The sequence below is a fragment of the Nicotiana tabacum genome, chromosome 21 (genome assembly GCF_000715075.1).
Source record: "Nicotiana tabacum cultivar K326 chromosome 21, ASM71507v2, whole genome shotgun sequence".
NCBI lineage: Eukaryota > Viridiplantae > Streptophyta > Magnoliopsida > Solanales > Solanaceae > Nicotiana > Nicotiana tabacum.
Window position 1 is genome coordinate 20,288,720 of NC_134100.1, and position 14,937 is coordinate 20,303,656.

General features: G+C 39.0%; 1 long non-coding RNA gene across 1 annotated transcript; it reads right to left on the reverse strand.

Annotated features, from left to right (window-relative positions):
* Window positions 1-816: 816 nt before the first annotated feature.
* On the reverse strand, window positions 817-4,342 carry LOC107797006 (uncharacterized). The gene is made up of 2 exons (XR_001650569.2): window positions 3,588-4,342; window positions 817-1,032 (listed from the first exon to the last, which is right to left on the reverse strand). It is a non-coding gene; the product is annotated as an uncharacterized LOC107797006 (long non-coding RNA).
* Between the last annotated feature and the right edge of the window lie 10,595 nt (window positions 4,343-14,937).

Sequence of the window (14,937 nt, forward strand, 5' to 3'; positions counted from 1 at the left end):
GAGGTTGTTTTGGCTGGTGGAGCATGGAAAATTTGGGAGGAAATGCCAGGGTAATTGTGGTAAGGGGTAAAGCCCGGTACATGTTGAGGGGAAAGATCAACGGTAGTGGGGACCTGGGATTGTGATAGTAGCGGGATAGTTGCAAGGTTTTCAGTGTAGTTAGTGGCGAATGAAGGTGGAGGATGTCCCCTGACCCAAGACCGATACATTTCTGCCATCTGTTGTTTCAACCTTCGGGCCTCCTCTTTCAGTTCCGATTCTGATTCTACAATCTCCCTTGGTGGGTGCACAACCTCAGTGTCTGTTTCTTTGCTATCCATGACTGCCTTGTGCTTTCTAGTGTTGAATGGAAGAATCATCAAAGTGCCACAACTAACCACCCTCTGTTATAATAACAATGAAAGTAACAAAGAGTAGCAAAACGAAACCAACATGTTAGCGTTAGGACATTTATCAGATAAAAATATCACATTGCGTGCAATGCCCCTAGTCACAGTTAACGGTTCTAGAATGGCTTCGAGGGTACAAAGGTCATATGGCATCATCCCAGTTTCACTCTTCTTGCCCCATTTCCTTCTTCATTTTCCTTTCTAACACCACTTGGTTTTTCATTTCTTTCCCCCTCTTTTCTTTCCTCTCATTTTTCAGGTCCCACAACTTCATTTTTTTTCTCTTTTTCTTCTTTTTGTTTTCTTCTTTTTTTTTGTTTTTTTAAATGATGATTCGATCGAACCCTATGTAGGTTGCCTACGTATCATGTCCCTCATGAATCAGATCAAGCGTAGTTCTGGAAAAGTAATGGACAAAATAAATTAAGAAACAAAAATATTTTTAAATTTTTCATTTATATATTTTTTTTTGGTCTTTCAAATACAAAACAGAAATTACGATAATGAAAGACTCAACAAACTCTTAAACCACCTAAGAGACTTAAAAACAGGCTCAAAATATAAAAAAGTTTCCCAAGTAACTCCTGAACGCAATCGTCCCGGGGTATCTGTCATGCTCGAGTCTTGGTACGTAGATCCACACCTGAATGAGAAAAATAGGACCAAATAGATTAGCGACTCAAGACACTATGTGAGACCACACCTCCTATTGGACACATGCAAGACAACTATTTTTGAAAATTAACCTGCATGGCCAAGAGTGGCTATTAATGCAAACTCAACAAGATTGACCTCATGGACATGGAAAATGCCTCACTAAGGCTTTTATGGATTCAAACTCCCAATATCATGGCCCAAAATTAATTTGCGGAAATGCCCCATTTTGCAAAAATGACCGATATGGCCAGAAGTGGCTAAAAATACAAACTCAGAAGGACGGACCTTAAGGTAGTGGGACACTTAGTTGCAAACTCAGGATTCTGAGACATGGGTCAATGAACCACTTTTGGGAAAATGACCCTATTTTGCTAGAATGGCCGATGTGGCCAAAAGTGGCTAAACATGCAAGATATGGCTAAGACCCCGCTAAGCCAAGAACCTAAGACTTACTAGGAAGACCAGACCCTATGTGGGTTGCCTACGTATCACGTCTCGAAAGACAAGAATCAGGTTCGCGTAGTTCGGGAAGATTGAACATGGGAGAAAGCCTTTAAAAAAATGCAACTAATTTGGAAAAATCATATTTTTGTCTTTTTGAGAAATGATGGAAAATTTAAACTCTTTTTGGATTTTTTTTTTGAATTTTTGGAAAATGATGAAAACTGTAAAATCTTTTTGGATTTTCTTTTTCTCCTTTTTTTTGATTTTTTGGAAAATAATGGGAAAGTGTAAAATCTTTTTGGATTTTATTTTTCTTTTTTTTTGAATTTTTTGGAAAATAATGAAAAAGTGTAAAATCTTTTTGGATGTTCTTTTTCTTTTTTTTTTTTGAATTTTTGGAAAATAATGGAAAAGTGTAAAATCTTTTTTGGATTTTTCATTTTCATTTTTTTTTGGAGAAGTAGTGAAAGAAAAATATAACTGGGCCCTACTTGCTTCGTCTTTCACCTTTTTTTCCCAAGCATCGGTCCGCCAAATGACCACTTTACCCTCAAAGATGCAACATGTATCACATAAGGATGATTGAATGTCTTTTTGGGCCACGGGCCCATTTTGACAAAATTTGGATAGACTTCCTACAAAGGGACACGGTACCTGGTACCGAGCCCTGCTAGATCTAAATGACATGATGCAAATAAAAATGACCTAAAGGCTGACCTAAGTTTGGGGTTCATTAACAAGGCAATTCGGGGGAGCGTATGGTCGATGGTGGCTGCTCAAGCTTTCCACCCACTCCATACGTCCGACGCCCCCCCCCCCCTCCCTAAATTAAGGGTGACTCAACAAAGAGTCCGTGCACGCGACGCGTACTCCGAGACTTGTTGTAGAAAGAAGACCCATGGTTATGCAAATGATGACAGTTTATAAAGAAGTAACACATTAAGAAAAGCGATAAACAAATAACCAACAAAACAAGGAAATATGACAATCAAAGCAAATAAAGAAAACAAACACCTCAACAGAATATCCTAAAAGCCAACAAGATCAAGTACCAGCTCGAACCTGCAAATCCCTAGCAGAGTCGCCAAAGATGTCACACCCCTTTTTTACCAACTTCACTAACCCTCTTAAATAGATAAAAAGATTTGTAAAGCTCGAAAAGGTTTTCCATTTAGAACGTGACAAAATTGTATTCAAAAGGAAAATAACTCAGAGTCGCCACCTGACTTTGATTTCGGTGTGCCAGGTCACCATTTTTTTAATGATTTTTCCTTTTAAAACATTACAAACTCTAAAACCAAGTCTAAACCAGAGATTCGGGTAATGGGGTTCATTTGACTCGGGAAGAAGGTGTTAGGCATTCCCCGAGTCTCGTAACTAGTACGGTTGCGTACATGATCAAATTGACTTTTAAGAATACTCAAATTAAGGTGAAAACATACAAACAAAAATAAACACAAAAGAGGATTGAGGTCGTCCCCACCTAAATGAAAGAAAATTAAAAGAAGAAAAATTAAAGTTCTAAATTATCCTACGCTATTTCTTCGACGATGTTCGCCACAGACTCCAATTACATTCACTTCGGGGCATACCCCTGAAATAAAATATATACAAATCCCTCGGGACATTCCCCAGATAAATTTAACTAAGGAACGACCTCTCGCCTCAAAACTAACAAAAATCCTAAAGTTTGCCTACCTAGGTGATGATCGCCTAGCATGCTCCTAGCGGATAAATTAATAAACGTAAAGAAAGCAATAACAGGAATCAATCTGAGCTAAAACCATTTTAATTGCTAGTTATCAACCATCTGTCTTAAGCATCCCTGAATCATTTCTTAAAACTTTTAAGTCCCGAACTCCACGACCCAATTCAAGCAAAATTCTTTCATGTTTTCATTCTCAAATGTATAGAACATATTATAACGTAATTCAGTGAAGCTAACCAAGATCAAAATCATAATACATTAATTTAACAATTCAGAGAGCAAACTAAACAAAGTAACAGTGAAGCTAACCAAGAATTAAAATGCAGGTTCGAACTCACGGGAACATAAAGTGTATCAATGGATTAATAAACAGGATAAAAGAGATGAACCTGAATTAATATAATTTTGAGCCGTCCATGGACAGAATAATGCAATAATGAATGGGGTTCAAAATAGCAAATCCAAATCGAACAAAACCGACGGACCGCACCTCGGGCGACAACTCCAACAATCGAGCGCCCGTTTTAACTCCAACCCATTTCGGAATCCAAGACCAAAAGAACATCTTGAAATTTGATTATGTATTTCGAGTTTGAAATCAAAACTTTATTGCTGAAAATTTCAAATATTTACAATGAAGAAGAGCTCCAAAATTGTAAACCGAATACGATCTACGGACGAGAACCTCGCCGAACCCGGCAACCTCACTGTCCGATCAAAATCACACCATTTCCCTCACCCATTTGCTAGTATCTTTCTTTTAGATAATTTAGTCATCATCTACTTTCTGCCTTATTGATTTGGTTGTACGAAGATGAAGAAACAAGGAGATTTTTTGTCCAAAATTGTGAAAATGGAAAGTCCAAAAGAACGAAGGGAGCGGAAGTGATAGAGGCTCAGGTGTAAGGTGACGAAGGGAAAGAAATGGGATTTTCCCTTTTTAGAAAAAATAAAGTGAGATCCTCTGTATCTCTTTTCCCAAAAAAAAGTTTAAATAAAAATTATCATACCTTAATAGTTTGACATCAACCTTTTCCCTTTTCTTGCTTTCGCCGATACTGTCCTTGAATTTTTGTAGTCCCTGCGTTGCGGCTGTTCTCTCAAGTCTAAGGGGTGTAGGTCTTTTTTAAGAGTCTAGGTTTGATGGGGTTATGGGCTGAGGGAATGGGCTGTTCACTTTGGGCCTTTTTGGCAAGATTTGTGCTTAAAATGGGTTTAACTAATCAAAAATCTATCCACCCCACATCAACTATTACCTATAAAATAAAATAAATAAAGATAAAAATATTACTAAAATATTAATTAGCTCGATTTAAGTAGAGATAACTATTAGAATAAACTAACCGTTAAAATGAATTATTTTTGGTAATTTTGTAAGATTATATAAAAACAAAAATAAAAATCCTAGTAAAATAGTATGACTACAAAACATTAATGAAACTATTTTTGTAATTTTTATTTTTTATGATAAAATAAAGTAAAATAGGTAAAATAGCGATATTAAGCCTAAACTAAATATCTAAAAGCTAAAAAGTGTAAAATCTCGGGGAGGGTCAAAAATTACATGTTTATAAGGAGGACTCGTCGTGCTCTGTATTTGAGAGATAGCTTTAGTCCTGCAATTATGGCCTCTTACTCGGCCTCATTGTTAGTCATATTGGGCACCGTATGGACTGGCAGATGACTTCGCCTGTTAGGACCTTGAGTACGAGTCCTAGTACAGATTCTGATGCATTGGAAGCGCCATCGGTGTATAGGACCCATAGATCGGGTAACCTGGGAGAGGTACGAGAAGTTTCCAGCTCGATCTCAGGCTTTATTTTGACACTGAAATCGGCAATGAAGTCGCCCAGTACCTGCGATTTTATCGTTGTTCGTGGCTGATATGTTATATCGTGCTTGCTCAATTCTATGGCCCACTTGGCCAATCTCCCCGACAGCTCAGGTTTGCGTAGGATGCTCCTCAAGGGGAAGGTTGTAACCACGGATATAGGGTGACATTGAAAATAGGGTCGCTTTCGTGAAACTATGACTAATGCCAAGGCCAACTTTTTGAGGCGGGGGTACCTTGTTTCGACATCGGCCAGGGTTTTGCTAATATAATAGATTGGGGATTGCGTACCTTTGTTTTTTTGGACCAGCACTGCACTTACTGCGACCTCTGATACGGCCAAGTATATCAAAAGGCGCTCACCAGGTTCTGCTTTGGCGAGTAGTGGGGACGAGGACAAGTATGCCTTTAGTTCTCTTAAGGCTTCGATACATTCTGAATTCCACTGAAGTCCATTGTCCTTTTTGAGCACGTTGAATAATTTGTGGCATCTGTCAGAGGATCGTGAGATGAACCTCGACATGGCAGCTATACGGCTGGTCAGTTTTTGTACCACTTTCTTGCTGGTCAATACTTTGGGTATTCCCTCGATGGCTTTGATCTGGTCGGGTTTGACCTCGATGCCTCTTTGTGACACCAGAAAGCCGAGAAACTTGACCGAAATTACTCTGAAGGCACACTTTTCGGGATTTAGGTTCATGCCGTATCGCCTAAGTATATCGAAGGCTTCCTTTAGGTGGTCGATATGGTCTTCCTTCCTTTTTGATTTGACCAACATATCGTCTATGTAAACTTCCATTATTTTGCCGAGTTGGTCCTTGAACATTTTGGTGACCAGCCTTTGATAAGTCGCCCATGCGTTTTTTAACCCAAATGGCATGACTCTGTAGTAGTACGTACCCTGATGGGTGATGAAAGTGGTCTTTTTCTGGTCTCCCTCCTCTATAAGGATTTGGTTGTAACCTGAGTACGCGTCCAAGAAACTTAACAACTCGTGCCCTGCCGTTGAGTCGATGAGTTGATCAATGTGAGGCAACGGAAAGGAATCTTTAGGGCAGGTCTTGTTTAGGTCCGTGAAATCCATGCACATCTACCACTTTCCATTTTTTCTTTTCACCATGACCACATTGGCGACCCATTTGGGGTATTTCGACTCTCAGATGGAGCCGTTAGCGAGTAGTTTATCCACCTCATCACAGATAGCCTCATTGATTGTGGCATTGAATTTTCTTCTTATTTATCGTACTGGAGGGTAGAGTGGATCGGCGTTCAACTTGTGCGTGGCAATGTCTTTCGGGATACCTGGCATATCTGCATGGGAGAAAGCAAACAAATCGACATTGTCAATAAAAATTTATGAAATTTACCTGGTTCTGAGAGTTTATGGCCAATATAACCCTTTTTGTTGCGGTCGTTGTTGTCTAGTTGGACGGGATCGAGGTCTTCTATCATTGACCATGTGGCTTCCATGATGTCGGGATCCTTGATGACACCCTTTTGTTCATCGAGTTCGGGCCCCAACTTTGGTAATTGCTATGCTCTCGAGCCTATTCCCTTTAACTGTTGAGTGTATGTACAATCTTGGGCGATGTGGTAGCACTCTTGGGATGTGCGTTGTTCGCCTTGGATGCTTAATATCCCCCACGGAGTAGGGAACTTGATTACTTGATATAATCTAGACAGAATGGCCCTTATGGCATGTATCTAGGGTCGCCCTATGATGGAGTTGTAAGTTGTATCCTGGTTCATGACATGAAACGTTGTTTCTAGGGTGACGCCCCCGACCAGAACGACAGCATTATCTCCCCTAAGGTTTGTTCAACTGCATTGTTAAAACATGTTAGCATTATGCACCGTGGTACTATCTTGTCCTCGAGTCTCATTTTACGAGAACTCGAGGGTGAATAATACACGCGCCGCTCCTGTCGTCTACTATTATTCTTTTTACATCTGTATCTAAAATACGTAAAGTAATGACAAGAGCATCGAAGTGAGGAAAAGTCAAATCGTGGGTATCTAACTTATCGAAGATGATACTATCTTCGAGGTCATCATATCATTCATGGGTGATCGACTGCTTCATTTTATGCATGGTGGTGAACTTTACATGATTGATTGTTGCTTCGTGGCCTCCTCCGATGATCATTTGGATGGTGGGGGAGGGTGGCTTTGGAGGACCTTGGTGTTGTTCTCGTCCGCGGCCAAAGTTGGCTCTTCCTCGATCACTCATCAGCTCCGTTAGGTGTCCTTGGAGAAGCGCGTTCACCACTTCTTGCCATAGGGCTATGCAGCCTTGGGTCTTGTGACCCTGCTCCTGATGAAACTCACAAAGGGCGTTTGACTTTCTGGTACTTGGGTCGGACTTCATCTTTTATGGCTACTTGACCTTCGGGTCGAGCTTCTCTAGTGCGTACACTATTTCTGAAGGGAAAACACAAAAATTGTGAGCAGATAAGAGTGGAGGCATACCTCTATCGTTTTTGTCATGCCCCAAAATCCGAGGAGCGCGATTGACACTCAACCGAGTAAACCCGACTGAGCAAGCCTGTTAGGTTTCGTTCTACCCAAACTAACTCATGAATAAATAGGAGATGGACTCCATTAATCTTACTTAGTAAGTATTTCATTAACAACTTCCATTTCATTTCCATTAGCAGCTTAAATCATAATTATCAAAATATTACAAGTTTTATAAGTCTTTGACAATATCAATATTTCACTTTAATTCCAATACCCGACACTACCCACAACCTGTCTACGGAGCCTCTAAACACAACTGAAGAGTAATGTAATATGGAAATGCCAGTAACAAGGCTCCAGTTATACCTCAAATATAATGTACATGATGAATAGATGAAACAGGACCCCGAAACGAAGTGGGGCTCACCAAGTCAGCTGAAAGGATGATGCGGCACTAGTTGCGACCAACACTGCCTGCTATAAAAACACCTACATCCATTTAAAGACGTAGTGCCCCCGGCAAAAGGGACGTTAGTGCCATCGAGTAGCACTAGTATGTATAACTAAACACCATCTAGTTAGAAAGAACTATCATACAAGAACAAAGAAATCATAAACACCTTCTCTTTAGAAAGAACTATCAAACAATAATAAGGAAATCATAAAGGTCAATCAAAAGCTTTAACAATCACCACATCATCAAATAAAAGAATCATACAACTTCCACATCATTTTTCCATAGCTTTTTAGTTTGGGGCAATCCATACTATTCATCATATATTTCCAATACCACCGCTATCTTGAGCGGAGTCCGATCTCGACCCGATCGTCTAGGTCGCCTCATTTGAGACATATCCTTCAATCACAATCTCATTTTCCTTCTTTTCTGGAATTCATTCACAATACCACCGCTATCTTAAGCGGAGTCCGATCTCAACCCGATCGGCTAGGCCGCCTTACCAAGGCATTGTTCCCTTCTCATTAATCATTTTGTTTCACATATATTATTTTATAGGCACTTGGGGCCACAACTTATCATATCATTCTTGGCACTAGGCCGCATTTTACATCGTTCCCAATTTCAAAATTAGCTTTGCCATTAGGACAGTAGGTGCATACAAGAGAGATTCAAATTGTAAGCATAGATAAGACTTCACGTAGATGGCACAACAATGCAACTTCAATCTAAATTTAAGGTCTAAGCATTTCAATACATAATTCATATCTTTTGCCCCTTTCAAGTTATCAAGAATAGCATGTTGATTATGTTAAGACACATTTTTCACACATAAGGTTACAACACCAATTCATGTAAAATAACAAGCAATGCAACAATTCAACTTTAATCTTACCATGTTCATACAATCACCGATGAAGCTCAATTTCTAAAAAACGGGATTTTAGCCATACATACCTCAACCGAGATTTCCTTAATCCTATAACGTTCCGAAATGTTCGCACTTCAATCTATTTAAGCAATATAGCACAATTTAACTCATAATCAAGAAAAGATCATAATCTAAGCTCTTTTGAGTATTTTACCGAGCAATTAGTGTTAATTAAGGCCTTATGGTTCTTTTATGCAAGATTACACTAGCCTATTACCCATGCATCTTCTTTTATAATTCCTCATACTCTTCAAGAACACATGCATGCAATGTAAACCCCCTTACCCCCATGAATTACCTCACTAATGACCCTTTGTAGCTATGTGTAAAAATGAGAGCTGAGGTGATGAAGCCTTACCTCTTGGGATGAGGGTTTAGGTCCCTCACTTGATTATCTTCAATGATTTACCAAGGATTAATGGAGTAATTTGATGGGAAGCACTTCCCCTCTCTTAGACCCTTCTCTCTATCTCTAAAAATGTTAGGAAATGGGCTCAAAATGAGCTATTGCACAGGATAACGATAGTGGGTCGGGTTTAAAATTTAGAAAACTGGAGCCCCAACTCAGATCTGTGATCGCAAAGCTGACATGCGGTCCGTATAATGGACCGCAAAAATGCCCCCCAAAACCTGAACACACTATCTGGGTATGCGGTAGAAATGCGGTCCGCATACCCGTTCTGCGGTCGCATAATGCACCGCAGAACTGCCCCTTACAAAATCCCAAGGGGAAATATGCGACGACTATGCGATCCGCATATTGGTTATGCGATCGCATAGTCGACCTCAAATTTTACCAACACACTGACTCATTTTGCGGCGATTATGCGGCCCGCATACCTGTTATGCGACCGCAAAATCGCACTTTTCTGGAAAACATTATTTCTTGACTTTTTGTGCATAGATCAGTCCAAAGAGGTCCGAACCGCGGCGAGCTTCCTAATTGCCACTACGAGCTTTCGGGCTTAGAGTGGAACTTTTCATGGGGCCTCACATCCTCCCCCACTTAAGATCATTCGTCCTTGAATAAGGATCAAGGTTCACTTATTAGGAGTCTTTGTATAATCTTCTGCTGTTTGCAACCTGAAACATATTCATAGACCCCAAATTTAGCTAATTCCCTAAATTTCTGAAATCAAAGTTTCCTTTGTAACTAGGACTATCCACCTGTCAGGGAACTACCAAAACTATCCTAAAAATACATCCACAACTCGATAAATCACCACAATATATATATATATATATATATATATATATATATATATATATATATATCAATAACACGAACCTCAGCATTACAAGCACTACATTATCACGATGATACCTGGCCATGGACTACACATTTGTAAATCATAACACCTATAAGGTACCTTTCAAGTCAAAGCTTTTTGATATACAATCAAGCAAAAATATTTTCCTTCCACGATACTTTCGGCCTTCAAGGTGGCCTCCTCGAGTCACAAGATTTGCCATAACACATTCACGGAAGCAATCCCAACCACTAAACTTATCTAACAAGGATGACAACTAGATACCTTGCATAAGCTAACTATCCACTAACATTCACCTTCAATAATTTACACCAGGATGATACACAAATGATTTCCACCTACCTTCTTAGACATAGACATATGAAAACACAAATTCATGAGGAACAACTATGGGGAAACATCATACTCCTAGTGCGACCCAATGGGAAATGCGCTTACGTACCCTTCATCATCAATTCACATAACATCTACATGGGAAAATTTTGAGAATAACCGGTTCACCCTCCTGAATTCTAAATCTTTACTCAAACACTCATGCTAAACCTTTGATGACCTTCGACGATTACTCTAAGATGTGCTATCATAAACTGTCCATAAAACTACCTATCACACATATGTGATCATACGGGGATGATCCCCATTTGACATGTTTGGACCTTCAATACCTAATAAATTTAATGCAATAAGGAACACAGAATTCAAGAGTGGGCTGGAGTTATCCAGGAATTCATTAATGCGCTGAGTAGAGTACTTTCTGAGGTTATATGCTAAGGGACATGAAAGTTACAACTAACGATGCTGACATGGTTAATCACTGTGACGACATCAATTATTACATAAATGAGGCATAGGGGTAAGTAGTACATTGGCAATAAGAATCATTAAGGAGGAATATTCAAGTACATGACCCAGTCGTCTCCTAGAGTGTAGGAAAAATCAATTTACACTCTGGCACCTTGAATGCGATTTAGGATTCAAAATACATGAAGTGGAATTACACTTCTGACATTAGCTGACATAAGGAATCTATGTCATAAGCCCATGAGGATGAAAATGAAGTTAAACACTTATGAGATTATCATAATTCAAACAGCTTAACCCTCCCTGACAATTAATCCTATATGAGAGAACTAAAGATACGACAACTTGTCTTCCAAATCAATATGCTCATGATATGTGCAAAATTCCGAAGGCATTCTCACCCTTTCACGAGTAAAACCACATAGCTAGGACATCTAGATGTTGGGATGAAATCATGTATTGGTTAGAGGCGTTCTAAAGGTTAACATGATGCTCCGTGGAAAAAGACAAATGACACTCCTATCCACCCAAGGAGGTGGAATACAATACCAAGGGTAGCAAAACTCTCCTCACATGACAATGATATAGTCAATTATTCTAGAAGTCGAGTGAGCAGAATACCACGTAACCTATCCAATCCGACCTATTTAAGACTTTTTGAAAAGGGGACACACTTTGGTTTGAAATCACGGCAATATAAGCTTGAACTTAGGGCAAATCATTACTTTTGGAACCCATGAGACAAGCCCACATAGCCCTAGAAAATTGTCAATCAATGGCAAGAAGGCACTTAAAATCATTACGAGTTGGTATAGAACAAGGCCTCAAAGTGCCCACATGGATAAGTTTGAAAGAATGAGACGTCTTAATGCATTTATCGGGGAAAAGTAACCTAGGTTATCTAGTCACAGGGACAAGCAGAGCAGGTAAATGATTGTTAGAAGAACATCTACAAGGAATACCAGCATTATTTATTTATTCTAACAAAAGGAATATGTCCTCACCCTTGATGCTATAAGACTTCCTCTTTGATGCCATAAAACATAAAATGAGTTTTTTTACAATAAGAGTTATCAGATGAAAATATATGGTAAGGTAGCACAACTAAGAGCACCGCTCGGAATCGACAAGCTTAAATAGAGTTGAAGACATTAAAAGTCTGTAGAAAAAGGGAAATTTGCCCACTCTCAGGGTGCTTGTAGAGTACATAAAAGTAAGGTTAATTAAATCAGATCATATAGTTGGATAACTAGTCGAGACATTGAGATAATATCACATTGAAGATTACGAGTAAGCAACACGTGATGCAAGACAAATGAAAAGAAAGTGAAAGAGCCTTATGGAAGTAACCTTTACATTGTAACCACTAGGAAATGGTGGTAATATAAAGCGATTACGAGAAGCTACATTTTTTAAAGAAGATCTTTGTATGTAGTCACGTGACGTATAGCTCCAGAATTCAAAAAAAATCCAATTATGTTTAGCAACTCTACTTCACAAGGAAGCACTACAACACACTTATACACAACCAACTATTACCAGCCAAATTGGGAGACACTACAAGACTTGACTGAGAGGGAAGCTTTGGCATACGAATGTGTTACTAGGTGTATTGCTCCTTGGTCAACCCAAAACCAAAAGGCAAGAGTTAGACTGATAAGCAGATCGTTGGACTAGCACATGTGTAGATAATCCATTATCGAAAGGAGGTCATCCTTATCTGCTCTTACCTCGGCGCAATAGGTATTGTGAATTTCTTCCCAAGTGGTGGAAGGGTATTTCATGAGTCTGCTTAACAACCTTATGGTTGCCCTTGACCCATTCCCTTTCAACCCATTTTGGAAAGCTGCATCCGCCTCCCTTCTGATACGTTTGGCAAGCTCATTCTTACTCTATTGAACCTGGAGAGGAAGTCCCTGAGTCCCTCGCCAGGTGATTGTCTGACAGCGAATATGTCATTCACCCTGGCCTCTGCTTTCTTAGCCTTAACGTGGGCGGTGACTAACTTATCAGCCATTTCCTCGAACGTTGTTATTGAGCGTACTGGTAATTGTGAGTACCATGTTAAGGCTCCCCCTATTAGGGTTTTGCCGAACTTCTTCAGCAACACTGATGGTACCTGCTATTTTGAGAGGTCGTTGTCTTTTACTGTTGTGACATAACGAATGATGTAATCTTCGGGGTATATTGTGCCATCGTATATCTTCAAATATGGTGGCATTTTGAAGGTCTTGGGTATGGCGTGTGGGGCTGCTTCCTCGATGTACGGTTGTTCAACGAACCAACCGATGTCCCGTTTTGGTAGCAGTTTCGGGGCGCCCGATATCTTATCAACCCTTTCTTGATGCTCCCTCATTTGGTCACGGATCGCTTTATTCTCGTTCTCCATTTCTTCCATTTTCTTCAAAATGGACGCAAGCGCGTTATCACCTGCATCAATAGTGGTGTGAGTGTTACCTGTTGGGGGAGCAATGTTCTCGTTGGTTGTTGATGTGGTGTCCTCATGTGCAGCACTTCCATTCACCCCTTGAACGAGTTTGTCGAGTATGTTGTTTAGATTACTTGTTAGCCACACCTCCAGTAGTTTTTTCACTAATGGTGGCGCTTCCTCAACTGTGGACGTGGAGGCTCCCCTTTCTCGTGAAGCAGTTATACTTCAATGAGGGAGAGGTGAGTTACTCCGCCTAGGTGTAGCGCTCGACACATTCTCCTCGTCTTCTCTACCAACCTCGTTGATGTGGTTCAGGAGGTTGGCAGTAACATCCGTTACTACTTTCAGTCTTTCATCTCATTTTCCTGCCATTGTTAGTTCGTACAAATGAGAAAGAGATGGCTGTTGTTTTTTTTTTATCTAGAAGAAACTAAAATTTTAACTAGAAACGCCCCACAGATGACGCCAAATTGTTTTACTAAAAAAGTGTTAAACCTTTTCTTAAAACGAATTAATGTGAAAATAGAGGGTGGATCCTAGTTAAAAATAATAACCGCTAGATCTAACGTTTAGGAGTATTAATGATGTAGGGTAGAATATGAAAATGTAGTATACCAACTACAAAGGCTCAATGATTGTTAATGAATGTAGTAATAAAAACATGCAATAAATGTGGATAATGGCAATAAACGTAATAAGGAGGAATTTATCACTCAAATGTTAAAGGACTAGGATGATTCTCCTTCCTGATAACAAGGTGGAGTTATAGGAAATGAATATGGATAAGGAATCTCTGGATCTTGTGAACAAAAAACTTATATCGAACAATATAGTCAGTAGACAAGACAAGCTTTTGTATATTCTTTGTAGTCAACCCTTTACAATGTGTTCTTATCAGAAAGGTGAAGATCCTTTTTTTGTTCTTTATCCCTTCCTATTTATATGAGATATTCCTAAGAAACCCTAAAAAGTACAGAATATCTAATATAATATTCTTTCTTTTCTATTCTAGACTTATTCTACCATTGCTTCCCTACACTCCTTGCTTGACCTCGGCGCTAATCCCTCTTAAGACGACTCCTCACCTTTGTGTCGTAGTCGGCTTAATTCTCGACCACGTCCATTTGCAATTATTAAATCTAGTCCAAATTTTGACCAATATAATTTTCTAACGAATTATTATGCCCAATAATGTGCTTAATTATTTCATGCTGATATGATATGAAACTAAATTACTCCTATATGCTTATTTAATACTGAGATGAAATAAGATTATCCATTCTGACTGAAAATAGTAGCTATGAGAGTCGATATATACGATGAATCGATGTATATGATAACTGAATTTTTGAAAAAATAAATAAGTAGGTGTTTGGACATAAAAATTGTAATTTTTAAAAAAAAATAGTATTTAGAATTAAGTTAAAAAATAGGATTTGAAATTTAAAATTATGTTTGTATATACATTTCACTTGAAAAAATATTACAGTCTTGTGAATGGAAAATTTTAAAAAACTATTTTCGAAAAAATTTCTATGAACTTACAAAATTTCAATG